The 21,528-nt window shown below is 40.5% G+C and overlaps 1 long non-coding RNA gene across 1 annotated transcript in view; it reads right to left on the reverse strand.

Annotated features, from left to right (window-relative positions):
* Window positions 1-21,528, reverse strand: part of LOC126162540 (uncharacterized) — a 63,240-nt gene that overhangs the window by 41,284 nt on the left and 428 nt on the right. The gene's annotated exons all lie outside the window — the stretch shown is intronic.

Raw genomic sequence — 21,528 nt, forward strand, 5'->3', positions numbered from 1 at the left:
AGAGAACATACACAAAACAGAAGGTTATACTTATGCAAGTTTTCAGAGCCAGTGGCTCCTTCTTCTGGCAAAGGGGTTGAAGGGGAAGGAAAGGGTTGAAGCAACAGGACAGGAGAGGTTTAGGAAAAGAGGTATATTTTGAAAAAGTCACCCAGAACTGTGGGTCAGGGGAGACTTACTGGATGGGATGAGAAGGAAAGACTTATCCTGTCAGGTAAGTTTCCCCTGACCTGCAGTTCTGGGTGACTTTTCTGAACTCTACCCCTTTTCCTAAATCTCTCCAGTCTTTTTCCTTCACCCCTCTTCCTTTCCCTTCATCTCTTCTGCTGGAATAAGGAGCCACTGACTTCGAAAGCTTGCGTAATTATAACCTTCTTTTATGTGTCTTTTCTGCTGCTGCTTGATGAGTAGATATTTTTACCTATCCAATTAAATTACATTTAATTTTTTCTGTTTGTTTGAAAGTTTGGCAGGAACATCACAGCTATTAGATCAGACAATGGCACTGAATTTGTGGACTCTATGATTGATTCTTTTTTCAGAGAGAACAGGTTAGAGCATCAGATTAGTGTTCCCCATAGCCCAGAACAAAATAGTGTTGTGGAAAGAACTAACAGATCAGTTTGTGAGATGGCACAGTGAATGTTGTTTGATTTTGGTTTTCCTAAGTGATACTAGGCAGAGGCAAGCAGTATGGCTGTGTGCATAAAGAACTGTGTTCCTCGTATAAAACTTAATGATGCAGTCCACAGGAGTTCTGGGAAGGTAAAGTATCTCTTCTGAACCATTTAAAGTGTTTGGTTCTCAAGCCCTTCTCTAAATACCAAGTTAAAATACAACACAGTGGAATGCCAAGGATAAGGAAATTGTATTTGTAGGTTATGGTGAACTGGCTAAAGCAGAAACCCAAGAAAATTATGAAAAGTAGGAGTGTTGTTTCTGTGATGAATGTTTGCAGAAATGACAGTACCAGGGCATCAACTATAAGTGAAAATTACTGAAAGTACAGCATGCCAAACAGGGTGAGACAGAGGAAGTAATGGAAGTCAGCAAGTGCTGGGAGTTACAGTGCAGACACTGATCAAAACCTGGACAACATCATTGGTGCTCTATTTGTGATAAACATAGAGGAGACTGAGGTGCTGTCAGTGGATCCTGATGCTCCATAAGTAACCAGCCAGTCAGAATGTCAGTCCATGTACACATTGATGCTTGGGAATATGGGCCCACCAAAGATTAAAAGTATCATATGTAACAAGTGGGTGCTCAGGTTGAAAAGGAATGGAAATGATGCAGCACACTATTTTGCTGGACTTGTTGCTAAGGGATTTGGTCAAAATTTTGATGTAGATAACAATGGCATATTTTCACCAGCTGAACCATTTACGGTTTCTAATAGTCAGCTAGACAGTGGAATGAAAAGGCAAAAAGTGTACTTTTAGACATATCAACAATATTATGAAAAGGATAGAGTGCCACTCACCATAAAGATGAGAAGACGGTACACATTATATCTTTAGGACAAAGCTTTCTTCAGCAAACAAACTACATACACTTTCACACAAGCAAACACACCTCAAGCAAGCATGACTGCTACCACCACCAGCTGCTCCAACCGAATGCAGTTTTTAGACATAGATTATTGTTGAGAATACAGGCCAGTTAAAAGCCTTGCAATTGTTGCTTCATATGTTGTTGATTTTGATGCCTTTTGTAATAATGGTGTAAGGATAGAGAAGTTGTACCATCTGAGCATTTCGAAGTTAAAGTCCTATCTAGGCACATATATATAGTTATATAAAACTGGGAGGCCACCTATGGTAAATTAACATACGCAAACAAGTGACAAACGTCGGCAAGCCCCTGCATATCAGCAACACTGGCTGGTAACTACCAGCTGCTATTAGAGCCGACAAACAGGCCACAGCAGGGACACCGACGAGCTCGCCCACAGATGCACAAACAATCCGCCAACATTCCCTCACACTGTGCTTCCGGTATATGACCTATTGGACACAAGATCGATAATAAACCTAACTGTTGCAAGTTGCTGATGCTGAACGAGGACTCTGCACCAGCACCCAGCACCAGCTGCCGAGCAGCACAACCGCACAACGTCAAGGTATCAACATGCATGATACCCACTACTAACAAAGCCTATCCTTGCATGACCTATCGCAGGCAGCAAGACAACCGCTACTGCTCTTACCACCTGACCAACCGAAGGAAGAGAGGTGCATGAAAAGCACTAGAGAGGTTTAGGAAAAGGGGGTGAGTTTGGAAAAGTCACCTAGAACTCCAGGCCAGGGGAGACTTATCGAACAGGATGAGAAGGAAAGACTCCTTTAATGCATTAATCTGCACTCCTGAAGGAACACCAATAGAGACTGGATTAAAGCTTTGGGATGTACAGGGTGATGAGGTACAAATGCCATATCAGGAACTTGTGGGGTGTTTGCTGTATATCAATACTAATACAAAACTTGGCATATCTTACGCAGCCAATATTTTAAGCCAATGTAATTATAAGTTTACTAGTGTGCATTTTGGAGGGGACAGGGCAGGAAAACAGTCCTTTTTTATGTTAAGGTTACTAAAAACTATAGCATTATGATTAACAAAGGGGATTTTAAACTTTTTTATGTTAAGGTTACTAAAAACTATAGCATTATGATTAACAAAGGGGATTTTAAAGTTTTGCATGTAACTTGTTTTCTTGACTTGAATTTTGTAGGTGATTTAACATTTAGGTTGCCACAATATGGAAGTGCTTTTCTGCTGGGAGGAGGTGGAACTGGATGATGTTCCTATTCCAACTACCAAAGCTGAATATGCAGCTGTAAACTGCGCAGCCAAAGATGCAATGTATTTGAGATGGCTGTCAGGAGAATTGTTAATTTGCATCAGAGCCCTGTAATCATTTTTCATTTCACCTAGAGTTCTATTAGACAGTCACAAAACATTTTGTTGTGTTCTAGATTGAAATGTGTTTGTGCTGAATGCTGTTTTATTAGAGATTGTGTGAGAAGAAGTGAGATTGCCATTGTGAGTACTTGCAGTTAAAGGAAATGCCTGCTGTTGTATTAAATAAACCACTTGCTAGGGAGCCTTCTTCATAAGTTGAAATTGTCACCAGATTAAGTGGAAGTGTTGTTATAGAGCCAAAACAAAAATAATGGGCTAAAATCATACAAAGTATAAAATAAAATACATATTTCTCATTTACTAAAATAATTGTTCCTATTAAAATCATTAGCAGAGAAATACTCAATCCTCACCATGAAAAAACCAAAAATAAACTGAATTTGTGTTTCCATAACAAAAACTACTAGCTGTTCTAGGAATGCTTTATGATTATACCATATGTTTATTAGGATGCCAACATCGAGATTCAGTGATAGTCTCTTCATAAAGAGAATGCGGCATACTGTAGCTGCATAAGTGAAAGATCCATATTCATTCTGTGCTGAACAACAGCTGAGGTGACAATATTAAGAAAAAAATACATATTTCATCAAGGTATAGAAACAACAGTCAGGGACAATATATGGAGGTGTGTCCAAATAAATAAGATAATATGATATTGACATACCCAGAGGGAGAGATGAGGAGGAATAGATAGCAAAACTTAGAGGGACTTAACACTTTCCTACAACAGGTGTAGACTTCTTTGGATATACTATACATAGCAGTCCATTTTCCAGAATTACCACATGCTCTGATACCTGGGATAGGGGGAAAATGCTGTCCTATGCCGGTCTGGTTCTCAGTCACAGATAATGAATGTTTGTGGTAAGGAGACTTACACAATTTTGAGAATATTGGGCTTCCAAATATCCTGTAATCTTTCTTGAGAACAATAGACTGCAGAAGGTGTCACTTGAAAGTAAAGTCTATGGGATCATATCTGATATGACCCAATCGATTTTGTCGCAGATGCAAACAACTCCAGTGACATCACTGGTGGGTTGGTGGAGGGAATATGATCTGTGTGAGGAAAAAAATTTTAAGCACTGTGCTGGACAAACAGCATTGGCTGGACAGAGCTGACAGTTTGCAAGTGGGCCATGATGTGGTGCAGAAGACCCTGGTGCTGGAAGCACCTCTGTGTGTGGCAGTCACAAGTGACCAGTGCAGATGACGGAGTGAGCAAGCACTGCAGGCTGGGTTACACACCTTGTTTTGATGAGATGCAATGTTCAGACATCTTGTGAGGTGTGAGGCATTCAGCAGCAACTTTGAACTTTGGGAGACTGTGTGGCATCCCAACTCATTAGACATGTTATACAATGCTTTAGCTGCAGTCACTGGTTTTGAATTTATGTCCTTGTGGGCATTTAAAGCTTTAGTTGCTAGTGCTAATCTCACCTCACGTTGTGTACACTGCAACTGCTGATTAGGCTCACATATGGAAGTGTACGTTATTTAGATTAACTAGTTTCACTTCTCTGTTTGTTGCAGAAGGCTAATAATACTCTGTGCACTAATTTCCTATGCTACCGCAGGAGTGTTTCGTAATTACAAGTGGCCTGCAGCCAGTTTTTCCACTTTTGACCAGCCAACGGCATGGTGCATATTCCGGCTCTAATCCTGTAATGTTTAACTGAGCTGGATATCTTGGTATAGTGGTACACACATTTTTCAGGCTTGAGCATACAAGGGTATTTTACTGCTTTGCTCTTACTTTGTGTTATTGCAACCAATTGCCAAGGATCAGAAGTCATTTATTGTTAACAGCGTATTGTTCTTAGATTGGAAGTTATTTGATTTTATCTCTTGTAATGTGGTACTAAAAGGTGGTTAAACTGGCTTTATGCAGTCACCTAGAAGTATCTGTTAATGGTAAAGAAATTTCCTGGTGAATATTTTAGAATTTTCTTTAATTACTTCTTTTTCTGGTGAATATTTTAGAATTTTCTTAAATAATTTCATATTTCAGGCAAGGACCTGTCAAGATTTGTTTCAGTGTTGCAATGTCTTATATTGTTTGATGTACAATGCCTCAAACAAAATTGTCTTCTTTTGAAACATGTCTGTAGATTAATAGCTTCTGTTTGATTCTATCATTCTGTTTTACATTAATGTTACACCTGCTGGGACTTGGGCCTTTGTGTTCTGGTTTTCAAAGAATAATATTTTTACTGATTAGCAGTGTTGAAGTTTTATCACTGTATCTTTTGAGTACCAAGGAATGAAAGCTTTTACTGTAATAAAGTTTGCATTAATAAGTCTAAGATCTTCAGTGAATGTTCAGCAGCTTTCCACTGAAGGAACCCTGTTTCCTAGCCAACCTGCTCAATTGGTGTAAAATCTTAATAGGGAGTGCTATCAGTATCCCCTTACAATTCATGAAAGTGTTCTTTGTTCCAGATTATAGTACGCATATCAACAAGAATTTCTTAGCTGACTCTGTAAGGTAATCAAACATGACATAACAAACATCTCATCGTGTGATGCCAGAACTACATATACAGATCACACAATTCATTTAGGTTATGATGATCTGCAGTCTGCAATTTACTATGTGTTTTAAATTGGGAAAGTTGCATCAGTGTGACATGGCACACTTGCTGCTGCTGCTCTTCAGATCACAAAACCAGAGTCTGCCCATTATAACTTAGCCATCACATTGAAGTGGAACTCCCACCCTCAATGTGTTGTTTGTAGAACTAGTCAGTTGATGTTTAAATAGTTATGATTCCCATTAATGAGTGTTGTTCACAACCAATAAATAGATCAGCCCTATTCAACAAATCAACACACATACACACACACACACACACACACACACACACACACACACACACACACAAAATGATGAGCCAGAACTGCTTAATAGCATGTTGGTCCAATAGGTTTCCACTGGTATGTGATACCAGATATCAGGTTGTGAATTATAGGCCAGCAGTTTGTGGGTGTGAAGCTGACACCCAATAGTGTCTCAAAGTAGTTCCCATAGATTCAGATTAGGTGAATTTGGTGGACAAGATATCAACATACTCTTCAAACCACTATAGAATGAATCTGGCCTTATGACATGGATAGTTATCCTGCTGGGAGATGCCATCACTGTTGGGAAAGACATCGCGAAGCAATGTGCATCATCTGCAATGATATCCTTGAAGTCCACAGCTGACATGGCACCTTTGATTACTACCATAGATACCAAGGAAGCCCAGATGAATGCTCATACTATAATACTGCCCTGCCAGCCAGTGTCCATGGTACGGGGCATGTTTTGAGCAGCTGTTCATCTGAACGACATCATATCCAGACATAAACGTCTACTTGCTGTAACAAGAGATGTGAATCATCTGACCAGTCAACTCGTTTCCACTGATTCGTGGTCCAATCTCAGTGATCCCTTGCTCACTACAATTGTAACTGACAATGTCACTGGATCAACATAAGAACATGTAATTGCAGCATCTCATGTGTACTGAATGGCGTGCTCCAAAATGCCTGTTTCCTTCAAACACTTTCCATAGATGTTCATTATAGTAACATGCGAACATCTGACTAGTTTTGCTGTTTCTGAGATGCTCTTTCCCAGCCAATAGGCTACAACAATATGCCTCTGTTAAAGTAGCTTATGCTATGTATAGGCAATTTTCTATCTCTATCACCAACCCCTCTCCTCTCACACCAGCGCATCATGTGAGTGGCCTATATGGCAAAGCCACAGGGGCCATACCTATAGACAACAGTCAGAAGACCTCACATGCCCGCTAGGCTGACAGGCAGTAGGTGAGCAGCACCAGAGATTGATGGCTCCATGGACATGCTTGCTTCCATAGAGTCATGTGGCCACAGATAGATCCAACTGTACCATGGCCCTACTAGGAGATTTAGGCTAGCACCGAGCTGTGCTAGGATACTTCATTCCTTTGAGTCCTCTGTTTTCCCTTAAATGAACCATGATAATGTCTCCACTAAATGATATATAGTATCGTTTCATACCTAACAGAGATACTGATTTTCAAATGGAAGTATAGAAATTACTGTTACTAGTACCGTGGTTCTGAAAAAGACAAACTCATTGGCATTTTACTCTTCAGTATCCAGTTAGTAGTTTCAGAGAAATTAGAATGTCCATAACTTAGGATTTATGTTTTGAACCCAAAACTGATCGCTGTCTTATGTGGAATTTTATATTGTTGTAAGGAACTGTTGCATCACGCTGATGAGAAGCTCCAGATGGACACAGCTAAGAGAAAGGGAGTCTACTTGCAAAGCAGTCAAATGGAGCAAAGTTTAATTTGGAGCTTATACTAATCACCATTCGATAGGTGCATGTAGTTGGACTGACACACCAACCAGAATTCAAGTGATGTGGCTTCTAAGGATGATTCACCAATCAGCTATGGTAACAACTCTGGTCTTGTTTCTGCCAGGTCTTTGAAAGAAACATACATGTTAAAAATGGAATGGATTTGTAAAACTGGGCATCTCTACACACATAAAATGAAGTCACCTGCTTGCTACCGTCACTATATGCAGGTTAATACCAGGAATTTCCATAGGTATTTTGATCTGGTTTTGACTAATAAATACATTGATTCACAAGGAAGGTTTTAGTGCACAGTTTATAAATATTTCGTAGAACCTTTGTGAATTAAGACGAATTAAATTTTGTCACCTCTGTAAAAAGGCACCAAAGCCAATGCCATCTAGCGAACAGCCACCGTAACTTGAGAGAACAGCAGTTTCTTGAGAGAGCAGCAAGCATAACCCAGTTTGTATACATAGTAAAATGGAACGCCTGCAGCCATCTTTTCGATGTTATTTATTATATAGCCACCAGTTTCGGTGATTCAATACACTATATTCAGGCCTTAACTGATGCCGGGGGGGGGGGTTAAATCCAGTCATATATATGATTCCATCAATAGGCAACATCTGTGAACTGACGTGAAATTTAAAATTTTCCCAGCAATTTAAATGTTCGAAAACATTTCGGCATTGCAGCCAGTCGTTGTCAACTTCACTCCCAGATATTCTGACTAGACACATGCCAGTCAACTTCAGGTGGGCCATAAAAGACTGACAAAGACGTTCTCTACTCCGCTCTATGTAGTGCGCTGAGAGTATTGCCGTGCAAGCATCAGAATCATGGTGACAAAGGACCGCATTGCCCGGCAGCAGTGCCCTCGCTGATGGAGCCTGTGAAGATCAGCTGTATTCAACGTCGCCATTGGAGTAGTCTGGCGCCTTTCTCTGGAGCAAATCTTGGAGATGATGGGATTGCACGCATTATACAGCTGGAGGCCCCTGTCACGGTTCATTAGAATTTCTGCGACGCATATTTCAACAGATTGTTTTATAATGGAGTCGCAAAAAGATATTGATGTGCCCAAAATTAATATTCTCCATTATAAAAGAATCCATTAAAATACGCATTGTGGAAAATCTAATGAACCGCGATAGCGTCTATCAGCTGGATAACGCGTGGAATCCCGTCGTTTCCGAGACTTGCTCCAGATGAAGACACCAGAGTACTCCAATGGCTGCAGCGAGCAGCAGCGCCGAAGACAGCATCTTCTCAGTTCCACCAATGAGGACTCTGCCGCCACGTGGAGTGGTCCATCTGTCACCGTCACTCTGACGCATGTGCGGCAATACTCTCAGCACACTATATAGAGCGGAGTAGAGAACGTCTTCGTCAGTCTTCTATGGCTCACCTGAAGATGACTGGTGCGTGTCCAGTCGAAATTCCGTGGAGTGAAATTGACGACGACTGGTAGCTATCACGAAATCTCTTTGAACATCTACAAACTGGTTTCTGTGGAATATAACAACGATGTTGTGTCTCCAACTTGCTGGTAATTGATGTTTGGAGACACATCATCATTGCTACAGTCTATGGAAACCAGTTCATAGATGTTGGACACTGATGGAATCATGTATACGATTGCAGTTATCCCCTCAGCGTCAATTAAGGCCTGAAGATAAGGTACTGAACCACCGAAACTGGTAGCTATATAATAAATAACATCGAAAGGACGGCTGCATGTGTTCGTTCCATTTTATTACGTATGTGAATGGCTGAAATCCCTCAATCCTTCAATCATATGGATAGACATACAAAAACAATTTGTATGCGGCATGGTGGTCTAGCGGTAGAGTGTGTGGTTGGAAATTGAAAAGTTGTGGATTCGAATCCCTACTGGACCACTTTTTTCATTCTCCCTTTTAACCTAGTATTCAACTATCAAAGATGTGGAGAATTGTCAGAGCCGGCCGATGTGGCCGAGCGGTTCTAGGCGCTACAGTCTGAACCGCGCGACCGCTACGGTCGCAGGTTCGAATCCTTCCTAGGGCATGGATGTGTGTGATGTCCTTAGTCCTTATGTTAGCCACGGAACGTGGCTCGGATTCCACATTACATTGTACCTCCCCTTACCCCGGCCAGGATGCAGCTTTGCTTCGTTTATATAAAGAAAGTTTTGCAGTAACGCAGCAGATGACTCACCTTTCAGCTTTCTGCTTCCTTTGAGGCATACACAGATGCAAACACGATTCTTTGTGTAGTGGAGCGAAAAAGTCTGCCACAAAGAGTGCGCGACAAAAAATTGCGGCACTGAGCCCCAACATGAAACTGTGCTTACTGAGCTTCACAACAGGAGTGCCGTCACGGACTGAAAATCTACATCAAACTTTTGTCTCTTTTTTCTCCATCTTCGACTTATCCACTCCGCCAGCCTGCGATACATGAGCTCTTACAAATCTTCGCTAGACAAATAAATTGAAGTCCCCTGTTCGCTTCTTTTTATATATTTGGCCAAATCTCAGGAACTACAGCAGAGATTTTGATACGATGTTTATTAATAGGTAGAATGATTTATGTGGAAGGTTTGTATATATAATGGATGTCAACAGTCGGTGTGAAAACGATGCCGGAGCCCCCCCGCCCCTACAAACTGCATCTAGTAGTGCAGTGTGCACGCGCCTTAACATACTCAGCTATTAATCGTCTGGAAACTTTCAATTTGTACAGAAGATGGGCAAACGAGTCTCCAGTGGCGAGAAAGAGATTTAAACCTTTTAAAGATCATGAAGACATGTGCAAATTTTTTTTAATGGGGTTCAGAAAATTTCTTGCGTTTGAGTACCAAATATTTACAAATACTTCTACAGACAGCTGAGGGATGCATTTCGAAATATGACGACAATTTAAACTGCCAATTTCTGCTTCCCTCAGATTAGCAGTCACAATTCGCACTCTTAATTCACTGCAAATTCCTCGATCAACGGGCAGTGAGTTACTCAACTTTGAAGTATCGTAATAAATATTATTGAAAACGAAACGATAACATCCTCGTCGTGAAGCTGTGATTGAATTGTTTAAGAATGTCTGCATAGCGATAAATCCAGAACATGTGGTGGTTCATTTTTTATGCCACAAGTAAAACGTTTTGGAAAAACTACCAATTTACCTTTGTTTATAAACAGAATGTTCTTTCAGCAGCGCAGCAGATGCTTCAACTTTCAGCTTTCTGCTTTCCTTTACTCAAACCTAGATCTGGACACGATTCTTTGCGTGGCAAGGTCCGCTATAAAGACTCCACGACAAAGAACTGAGGTAATGAGTCTCAACAATACTTCACAGGACGTACTTAACTTCACAAGAGGACTGCTGTAACACTATCTAAAGTGTAGATCATGCAGCCATCCTCCGATACATACTGCATCTCTCTCTCTCTCTCTCTCTCTCACACACACACATACACACACACACACACACACACATACACACACGTGCGCACTCAACCACGATTCTCATACAATATTTGTAAATATATTATAGGTGTAAACATATTCCTTAGACGACAATGAGCTCCCATCATTGCTATGAGATGCCACTCGAAACGCCAATTCAATATGGAACACTTAACATTCAAGCCTCCAGACAACTTTCCTTGCTGACGACGCTTACATTGCTTAAGTTATATGAAAATGATGATATTCAGTTACTTAATGTCGTGATCCGAATTTTTTTCGTAACTCTGCACAGTAGTCTACAAATAAAATAGTCTACGCCAGACAAACTGTCCGGCCGTAGGTACTTAATGCTACCCGTTAGAAGCCAAGTACAGGTCGCTAGTCGAGGTATAAGGATCGTTAAATAATAAATTCACGTCATGAGTTTAATATCAAGGTGCTCACTTGGTCACAATTCACACAGAAACGGTGTGTGCGGGCGCCTGGCAGCAAGTCAAGGGCGTGAACAATGCCACGAATGGATCAGTGTATGTCCTCTATCAGACGAAGACATTGATGCACTGGATCATTTTAACTCGTAAATATTATACAGCGGAGAAGATATTGGTACATACGTTATGGCTGAAAAAACGGAAGAAATATGGCACATTCGACGTAATCAGCGAACTAAACATGTATCCTGAACGTTTCTAGCAGTTTTACACTATGTCTCAAAAATGTTTCTATATTGCTTTAAATAAAGTAAAGGACAGCATTCAGAGAAAAGCAACGAAACTGGAAGCTTTTGATCATAATTCGTAGTTTACATACGATTTTTATTTGAAGGTAAGCCTAAATATTTGCCGGCCGTTAAGGCAGAGCGGTTCTAGGCGTTTCAGTCTGGAACCGCGCTGCTGCTACGGTCGCAGGTTCGAATCCTGCCTCGGGCACGGATGTGTGTGATGTCCTTCGGTTAGTTAGGTTTAAGTAGTTCTCAGTCTAGGGGACTGATGGCCTCAGATGTTAAGTCCCATAGTGCTCAGAGCCATTTGAACCTAAATATTTCTGATTTTGTGAAATATGTTCAAAATATTACGACAGTTTTCCAAAATCTGATCATCCGTAAATACTTCACTGATGTTGACCAGAAATTCCTCATTACAGGGCATTGGTTCCTAGCATTTGATGGATATTTTTGATCTTATAGAGAGGATCAAAATATCCTTTCACTACGATACCTGAATTACAGTCATTGCCAACGCCAAAGACAACGGATTCCTTCTGTGCTAGATTTCCGGAGAATTTCAGGGATCTTAGCGCTCCAGACCACAGTTTACACAGAGGCTCGTTCAAAATAACTGAGTATGTCCGCCTTCATACGTCATCTGACAACCCAGCTACACTAAAGGGAAGGAGAAGTCTTAACATCCAGCAACTGTGGATTTGTCAAAGCATTGCAGGTGCTTGGAAAATAAGTCTGCCGCAAGTAACATTACAGTTTTCCTTGTCTTGTGTAATAAAACTCTGCCAGTAAAAGTACGTAACTTAGCATGCAACAGTATATCCAAACTAAAAAACGGAGTTTCCATGAGCAAATACCAAGTGAGCAGTGGATTCGCACATCCGTCTGGCGAAACTGATTGATTGAGGACAGGAAATGTAATGCTGACTGTACATTTTTAGTGTAATTGTAACAGGAATAGTGTTAAATTTTTCTCTATCTGCTCCCGCTTGTGCAAATTTATATTACAGTAAACATTACGAGTTTTGTTTTGTGTTGTTGTACTCTCTCAATATAAAGTTTCTATTTCTGCAATACGTAACACAGAAAAACCAGAGTGTTTCAGCAGCACAACTTTGTAACTGCACAGATTCAACGTTGTTCGTCCAGGAAAGTAAAAATGATGGTGCTGATTTTTCAAAGATAACATAAACAATTGTGTAATAACTGTTACGAAAATATGCAAAATAGCGATTTTCATCATACACACTGCCTGCATCAAGGAAGTGCAAATATGTAAGCATAAAATAGATAAGCAAGTAGGTAAGCATAAAACATTCAGAATACAGAACACTTTAGATGCATGAATAGCAAAATACCATTACTCAATCATTGCTCGATCGAACGCAGGTCATTTGTTCGCCAATATGTGAAGGAAAATAGTTACTGAATGTTTCGTCAACGAAACCGTTGGTGTAGACAAGAAAATTTTATGTATACAGTATATACAAGAAGCTGAATCTCTCGCTGTATCTGTGATTGTCTATCTCTAGTTTTAAATGAAAATAACTCTTAATGCAATATTAAATGACTTCGTAAACCACGCATGAAAGAGAAACACGGGCCACAAATTGGGAAACTCTCTACAGAGACGGATGTAGCTTTGCTTCATCTAAGCAAAACAATTTTTTTAGGCACGCTGGATGTCTTCAGATTAATGAAAACAGCTGCACGCCATTTGGACGTAGTATTCGCCACGCGTCGCTTCGGTGCGCTACTCGCGGCGTCCCCGCCGCTCCACCTCAGTGTGAATTGGGCCTTATATTGCAAAATTACATCAGTAACAGCAACAAAAAGGAAATCACAAAAGAATGTGCTGTTATACACTTCCTCAAAATTCCATTTATGACATCAAGCGCCCACTGTCTACCGCATGGTCCACTACAATACACTTTACAGTCACTGGTGCAAGGACTTTGGACAAACTAAAGATATTCCTCCGATATCCTTGCACATGCCGCAACAATGCGATGCCTTGAATCATCTCAGGTTGTCCGAACTTGTGTGTAGACTTCGTCTTTGAGTTTACCCCGGAGATAAAGTCCAGCTGGATCAAATCTGGCGAACGCGCAGGCCAACTGATAACTCCTTCACATCTATGAAGCGCCCAGGAAAGAGTTTGGTGACCGCTCACTAGCGAGCAGTGAGCCAGGTACTCATCGTAATGGTATCATATACCTCGTGTCTCTTCTAAGAGTCGTCAGGCGCATTTTCTCTCGTCTTTCGGCAGATATTTGCAATTTCGGTTTTGCATTGTGTAGCTACAGTCAAGACCAAACAATTATTGCTCGTCGTGTCTTTCATGCGATGCCCAGATTCAACAGAAAACGTCCGTTTGTTTCCCATTAGAAACAAAAATAATTTTTAAATCGGAATTTTACGTGTCCATTCGAGAGAGTGCTCCCAAATTAGGTTACTTCGATATTCGTTTGATCAGTATGTATTAACAGGGACAGTAAAACACGAAGGATAAACACCCATCCAGCAGCCATTCAAAAGCGTTGCATACTTGGTGGTAGCAGTCAGCGCGCGTCAGGGCAGCGCTGTCGCTGCATCAGTGATGGTTATTCTTTGAGTTTGTACTGTCCCTTTTAACAAAATCAAATGGCTCTGAGCACTATGGGACTTAACATCTCGAGGTCATCAGTCCCCCAGACTTAGAACTACTTAAACCTAACTAATCTATGGACATCACACACATCCGTGCCCGAGGCAGGATTCGAACAGCGACAGCGCGGTTCCAGACTGAAGCGCCTAGAACCGCTCGGTCTCAACGGCCTGCCCCCTTTTAACACATAACGATAAAACAAACCGCTCTATCGAATGGGCATGTAAAATTCCGTTTTGAAAATAATCTTGTTTGTACGGGATACAAATCAATGCCTTTCGTCAACACTGGGCGTCGCCTAAAAAATGCGATGAGCACTATTTGTTTGGGCTGACTCCAGCTGTGCAACTGAAAAACTAAATTGCAAATATCTGCTGAAACATCAGAGAAAATGTGCATCACATCTCTTAGGAGAGACACCCAGTATATAAGGGGTGATCAAAAAGTTTCCATTCGAAGCCTTACAGCACAGAATCGGTTTGCAAATCAGGCAAAATCGCCGTGAGCATCGGGGCTATCATTCCAACTATGCATCGGGTTGGAGATACCCGTTTGGTAAAACAGCGTGTCCTACTGAGTGAACTGCCAGCTGCACATCCTCGCCTGACAGAAATCGTTAATCCTTCAAGGCCTTTTTTAAGGGACCTAAGGCGCGACGACTGCATGGGAAGAGATCAGAGGCCCTATTCTGTATCGTTCATACCGATCGGTGCAGTATGTTAGCCTCGATAGTGACGTCATTTTCGGTTCTTTATCCGAAGTTCCTATTCAGTAAGCTTCTGAAACCTGTTGCCAATCGGTCCTGCCAATTTTTCGACAACTGTACGAGAGGTTTTGGATTTCGGTATGGCCCTCTCGTTCGGTTCGGTGTGGTTTATTTACAACTAGAATTTGTTATTTTAAACATATTGAGCGGTTTTAGCTTCGGATTTAGTGATTATGTTACTGAATAATCACCAGGACGTGTCCAGGTGGAATGTGAGTTCATAATAGACTATTTTCCTTTGTTAGAAATTTGGTTTGTATTGTTGTTACTGTGAATGATTATAACATAAAAAACAGTTTCCGTCAATATTCTCACAAAATACCTGTTATTTTTACGTAATTGAGAGATTTAAAAAATAGAGGAAACCTTCCAAAATTTCATGCATTTACGGCTTATGACCGCATCATTCCGCAATTCAGCCTGCGTGTCCCTCGACTAGAATTACTCGGAATAAAGCGCTGCTGACATGCGAGTTGTAGTAGCCAAGGCTGCAACTGACAAAAAATAACAAGGCAGCGAAGGACTTAGTGATGCTGTTCGGGACTGCTCTCCTGTCCACGTAATTTACCCTGGGGGAGACTAGGAACACACATCAAGGATTTACTGAACGATTAATTTGGGTCTGGGAAATGATGATGAGGAACCTCAGGCTAAAGAAGAAGAAAATGTGCATGCTGAACTGCCACGGTTGAAGGCGACAGTGAAGATGCTAAATGTGTACTACTGCTGAAGACTGAATATCATTTCTCATTCTATGAATGCTGTAATTAATGACTGCAACTATCTGTCACCTTATTTATGTCATTTCATTGTAAGCTAGCCATTTTTGTTACTGTTTTTGTGGAATAAATTTTTTTTAAAAAAGTCGGTAAGGCAACGAATTGCCATGTCGAAGTTCATAGGTTCGCATACCACTAAATTTTAAAATATTTGTTTCCCTCTCCGTGTTTGTAGCATATTCTGAGACTTCGTTAATCGTTAAAGTTAAGCATTTTTCTGAAATATTCGTTGTTATTTACACGTAATAGTGCGCTTTCTCAGTACCGATTATCTCCGATTTCGTGACTTCCATATGTTTAAGAAATGAAAGGTGAAATTGCTGCGCGTGAAACAACTGACAATGATATTTTTACATTTTCTTGTTACAAATAATTCATCATTTTTTTCTGAATACGTAGCGATTTCCGAGAGTGTGCTCAGGCAGGAAACTAAGACCACAATTTAATTACTGCGAATGAAACTAGCTGCAATCGTCATTGTACTTAGCTTGTCACAAGTACACTAGGTGATCAAAAGTACCCGGACACTCCCAAAAACATACGTTTTTCATATTAGGTGCATTGTGCTGCTACCTACTGCTAGGTACTCCATATCAGCGACCTCAGTAGTCATTAGACATCGTGAGAGTGCAGAATGGGGCGCTCTGCGGAACTCACGGACTTCGAACGTGGTCAGGTGATTGGGTGTCACTTGTGTCGTACGTCTGTAGGCGAGATTTTCACACTCCTAAACATCCCTATGTCCACCGTTTCCGATGTGATAGTGAAGTGGAAACGTGAAGGGACACGTACAGCACAAAAGCGTGACCTCGTTTGTTGACTGGCAGAGATCGCCGACAGTTGAAGAGGGTCGTAATGTGGAATAGGGGGACATCTATCCAGACCATCACACAGGAATTCCAAACTGCATCAGAATACACTGCAAGTACCATGACCTTTAGGTGGGAGGTGAGAAAACTTGGATTTCACAGTCGAGTGGCTGCTCATAAGATACACATCACGCTGGTAAATACCAAACGACACCTCGCTTGGTGTAAGGAGCATAGACATTGGACGATTGAACAGTGGAAGAACGTTGTGTGGAGTGACGAATCACGGTACACAATGTGGCGATCCGATGGCAGGGTGTGGGTGTGGCGAATGCCCGGTGAACGTTATCTGCCAGTGTGTGTAGTGCCAACAGTAAAATTCGGAGGCGTTTTTATGGTTTGGTCGTGTTTTTCATGGAGGGGGCTTGCATCACTTGTTGTTTTGCGTGGCACTATCACAGCACAGGCCTACATTGATGTTTTAAGCACTTCTTGCTTCCCACTGTTGAAGAGCAATTCGGGGATGGCGATTGCCTCACATAGAGCAAGATTCGCTGTTAAGTTTCCTTGCTGGCTCGCACGACGGTTACCTCGCGGGCTCCGTCGTCTGCTAGCGGGCTAACTTGCTGGGAACCTTGTAAGATTTCCAGGATAGGTCCGGTGCTATTTTTCTTGTAAGGTTCCCTGCGTGCTACCTGCATTGGCCAATCATGAGACGTTTAGTTTGTGACGTCAGATGCGGAAAGCTTGGGCGGGAAGCCTGTGTTGATAGTCACTTTTCTGCTGTTGTGAGGTGCGATAGGAAGTTCTTATAATTATTAAATAATAGCACCGCAGTGGTCCAAGGAAGCGATTGAAGCATTGATATGTACTTATAGGGAAGAACAGTGTCTGTACGTCGTGAAAAGCGCAAACTATTATAATAAACACTTGCGTGCAGAAGCACTCGAAAGAGTTGCAAGTGCCGTGTGTCTTGTTCGACCATATACGACGAGTAATGAGTGCTATAGCAATATATATATATATATATATATATATATATATATATATATATATATATATATATATATTGTATTTTTTTGCATGGAGACACCAACTGGTGTCCAAGTTTAGTGCAGTCATATATACATATGTGATTACATATACATGATACAAATGTACCATTGTACCTAATAAGGCACAATATTGGGTGTTACATCGTACCTATTACAAATATTCAGATTTTACACAACTATATATATATATATATATATATATATATATATATATATATATACAATAATTTATTTTAGTTTACTATTAATATTCACTTAAGGAATATAAACACTTGTCAGTCAAGAAATACTTCAGTTTCACTTTGAATAAGTTCCCTTACAGAGCACCTTACAGAGCTCGGTAATCTGTTGTACCATATTTGACCACTAATGCATGGACTATGGTCTGTTGTTTTACATTTTGTTCTTTGTCTGTAGTAGCAGTCTTTATTTCTTGTATTATAGGCATGCATATCAGAGCACTTTGTTGCTTTGTTTTGATGTGTCACAAAAAATATAATTAATTTGTAAAGATACAGTGAGTAGACTGTGAGGTATTTATGATGAACAAAGATTTCCCTGCATGAATGCACAATTTACATACTCAATTTAAAGTGGAGTACGTCAAAGTAAAATCATCGAAAAGCAGTGGTGCTGGGATGAATGACGTAAGTACAAAACTATGAATTTTGCGTTGAATGTAGAAACCTACTACTTGCAAAAATCGGACACATTTAAGTCTATTTCCTAGAACTATCACATTGAATATTCACCCGATTTTTGAAAGCACATAATCTTGAATGGTAATGGATTACGATGTAGCTTTCCCATGTACATTTTAATATGTTAATATGAACTTACAATTTTGCAGATATATGCAGATTTATGGTATTATGATAAGTTACTGTTTTTGGTGGATCATTGCTTGCCAAGAAAAAGCACATCTATAGGCCTGACTCAACATTCCATGACTGAGGACAATGAAAGTGAAGAAGTAAATTACCTATTTACTTACGACAAAAACTGAATTTCATGGATGTTAGACACATTGCATGTACAGTTAGAATACTGTGCACCACTACCGTAGTTATTCATAATAAATCATGTAGTGGGTGATAGTTTTGTAAAATTACTTTTGAAAATGAGGTTATTCTGTTAGAATCTATTTAAGAACCATAGTAAACCCTGAAGGAATAATTTTTTTGTTTTTTAACCTTTTAAAAACTGGAGCAAAGTAGCCCTAGTGTGGATTAATTTGCTTGTGGATAGGTATCAGTTTTCTCTGTGGTTTTGATATGGTTTTATTTCTTCTGTATGATTCCCAGTCTTCATCTGAACTTTCTCATCTGCAATTTGTTCTTATGATAGGTCTTCATCACTAGAATAATCAAGCACTGCCTGGTTTCTTCCTTATATCAGGTTGTTTACTAGTACCTTTCACTGATTCAGAAGCATTTTGTGAAATTTTTAGCAAATGTTCCATTTGTTATGGATTACTGGAATTCTTTCAGATTTTGTGTGCGTTGTAATTTGCATATTGGTGTGCTCTTGGCTTTTGTTTGCATTCATACCCACTGTAACAACATTAATCTCTTAAGCAGTATTCCTTTCAATGTGTTAAGATTCATCCCAAGTTGCTTCAGGTGTAAAAGACAGAAATGAAAATATGGTGGAGCTACTTTGATCAAATTTGTCAGTGGGAAAAAGTTGCCTCAATTTTCCTGAATTTGGGGCAAAGAACACCCCCCTCCCACTTTTATAATAACAAAATGTGATTTAAATAGAAGTTCCCCCTTATGTAGTAACTGTTTCTTACATTATTTGCAAAACTTAAGTATGCTCAACTGTTCATTGTGATGTTATGCATTTCATTCAGTACAGTATTGCAATAAATTTCAGACTGTTCTGCAATTTACAGACATGCAGTCTCTCATCTTCCCAAAGTGTGGATATGCAGCCATCTCCACATCAATATATGGAAGAATGTTATAGTTTTGATGTGGATGTGCTGAATGATGTCTGCTTTGTGGAACAATGTGCAGAAGTACCACCACAAACAATGGCAACAACAACAACAACAACAGCATCACCATCACTACCACCACAACCCCCTACCCATGCCACTCAAAGCAGGGATAGAAGAAGGAAGAGGCCTGGTGATGGGTACATGAGTGCTGTTGAAGTAATAGCTGATAAAATATGTGCCACCCAAGACTGCCAACAACCCTCGGCAGAGTTAACAATGGATAGTTGCAAATGAGCCAACACCATATTGAATTTCAGCGTTACCGATGGAGGGCACGACGAACATGTAAGTGATTTTCAGCCACACGTCCGGATATTTTTGATCACATAGTGTATTTATCTGCGATTGAATCCTTAACAACAGTAGACGAGATGAATGATCCCTGCCACAATATTTTCAGACTATACTACAATATATGAAATATTTTATTTCATCAGATGCATGTTACAAACTACAACGAACGTCTGTAACTGCATTCACCACATGCTCTCGAAAAGGCGTTTTCTTTTTTTAATTTTTGTTTTTATGAGTCAAATCATTGATGTATCATATAGAGAAGTAGGCTACTTCATAATCTGGATCTCTAGGAGCGAGCTACAACCGCATTCTATGCATCTTCTTATTCTTTTACACTCTCTTAAACAATTTTTTGGGTTCGTGAAGATGTGTTTCTTCTGTGCAATTAAATGAAAGCAGTTTCGCATTTGTGACGCATCTTCACGAATAAAAAAAGCGAAACGTGTATAGCAATCTTCACGAAAAAAAGAGTAAAACGCGTATGTCAAGAAACAAGCTGCTCTCAATTAATTGCATAGATGGAACATACCTCGACGAATTCTGAAGCAACCAAGGAACGACAGAAAACAGAGAATGACGAATTTTTCGGGTGTTTCTACAGATGTATTTGCACAATGTGGTACTACACTCCATTCCTAGCTCATATTCTGAAACGTAAAATCCAAATCAAGACGCCGATGTGAACGAGAATAAAATGACATAATGTGAAATTTATGACAATTTCCAGAACACAGTCAATATTCTATCGTTATCATGAATTCATGGAAGCAAGTGGTCAGCGAAATTTAAACAGTATTACATACTCTAACCACACTTTTCAGTACTGTGAAGAATGGCGTGCCTTTGTCGGCTGCTAGCCGTTTCGAGTTCGTGCCGCTGTGGCGCTGTAGTGCGCATGTGCGAATCTGAGGCAGATTACTTTTGTCTGGTTGGTGCGAGGAGAACTGACAAGAGCGTTCAGGTTCGCTAGGACTCTTCGACATCGCTTCCGAAATGCTTGCAGAATAATGTTGGGTCTCTCCTTCGAAAACAAGACCGTTTGGGGCGCTCTCGTACCGAACCGATCGGCAAAATGGCTGAATGATACAGAATAGGGCCCCAGGACTGTAGGCCGGGTACATATGTGTCTCCCACTGGAGTTGGCGTAACTTACGCAGCACGATATTTGCGGTATGTGGACGTGCGACCAACATGGAACTTGGCACACCATACCACAATGGTGGTCTTCGACAGACACATTGCCTCATACACATTCTTCATTCTCCAATGGATGTCTACTGGTGTTAGTCCTTTGGCAGAGAAGAAAGGAATAACAGCATGTTGGTCCTGTTTGGACACATTTGGTAGTAGCATTGCCACAGATCACATTTCCGCATTTGCCATGGGCACATCAGAACGATACGAATGTTACACCGACCTCTTGCCTACATGTCTGTGTTTATGTACCCGCATTGCAGTCGAATATACGCTGCAGATACGCCCTCAAACGGAAACTTTTTGACTGCCTCTTATATCCAAGTATTTCAAGTGGTATCATCTCCAGGTGAACCAAGAGCACTTCTATAAGAAATTGTGCATGTTTTACCCATAGACGTTTCTTCCTTGAAGTATGCACCAATCAGTTAATCTCCAATAAATCCATACCAAAAGTTCACACTCCACTATCTATGATGTTCAACTTGCCTCAGCCAGTGCGGATACTCAGCGGCCCAAAAATGGGCATTTCT

Source organism: Schistocerca cancellata, chromosome 2, assembly GCF_023864275.1.
Source record: "Schistocerca cancellata isolate TAMUIC-IGC-003103 chromosome 2, iqSchCanc2.1, whole genome shotgun sequence".
NCBI lineage: Eukaryota > Metazoa > Arthropoda > Insecta > Orthoptera > Acrididae > Schistocerca > Schistocerca cancellata.